This window comes from Bactrocera tryoni, chromosome 3 (genome assembly GCF_016617805.1).
Source record: "Bactrocera tryoni isolate S06 chromosome 3, CSIRO_BtryS06_freeze2, whole genome shotgun sequence".
In the NCBI taxonomy this organism is placed as follows: Eukaryota; Metazoa; Arthropoda; class Insecta; order Diptera; family Tephritidae; genus Bactrocera; species Bactrocera tryoni.
Genome location: NC_052501.1, coordinates 75976613 through 75977468, shown reverse-complemented (window position 1 = coordinate 75977468; position 856 = coordinate 75976613).

Genomic DNA, 856 nt, shown 5'->3' with positions numbered 1-856 from the left:
CATTGTTGTCATTGGTTGCGGTTGCCCACTGCAAATTGGTGTCGCAAAAATATTTTTATTAACCATCATTGTTGATAGCTGGCTTCCGGATAGCAAAATAGTAAAAATGGCAGAAAAATCCCAACAACAAAATCGTATATATTTTTATTTGGCGCATGCAAAAAAGCGCACGTTTGTGTGTGTTGTGGATAGTGTGGGGGGAAAACTGCAAACTGCAAGACAAAGCTCACTTTGTTGACAGTTTTTCTGCTCGTTTGCACAACGCTGATGCTGCTGCTGCGCTTTCTTTTTGCCATTCTTTTGTGTGTGGCGTAAAGGCTGCGCGGCAAAGCGGAAGTGTGTTTTGCGTAGTTCCCACGAGTATAATATATACACAAATATATTCACAGGCAACTTTTTTCTTAGTTTTTTTTGGCACTTGTTTGCAAGTTTAGTTTTCTATTAGCGCTTGTTTTTCACTTTCATCCCTCCCTCCTGGTCCATGCACAGCCCTTTCAGCTGTTTGCCAAATTGAAAAATCAAATCAATTTCTCCCTCACTTAGCGCTCTGTTTGCTGTTCGCTGCCAGCAACGTTTTTTTTTTGTTTTTGGTTTATCTTTTCATTTTGACACGCCGATACTGTTGCTTTAGTCCCTGCACATCTTCATTTTGCCGCTTTTAGCTGGGGGTTCATCTTCGCTTCGACTGCTGTAGTTGTTGTTGTGATTTTTGATTGAGCAGTTTACAAGCTGTTGATTGTATTTGTCGTTGTTATTGCAATTTTTTGATATATGCAATTTTTTTCGTATTTGTTGTGGTTTTTCTTTCTTTGTGTTTGTTGTAATATTTTTATTGTATTTTTCGCTTTTTTTTTAT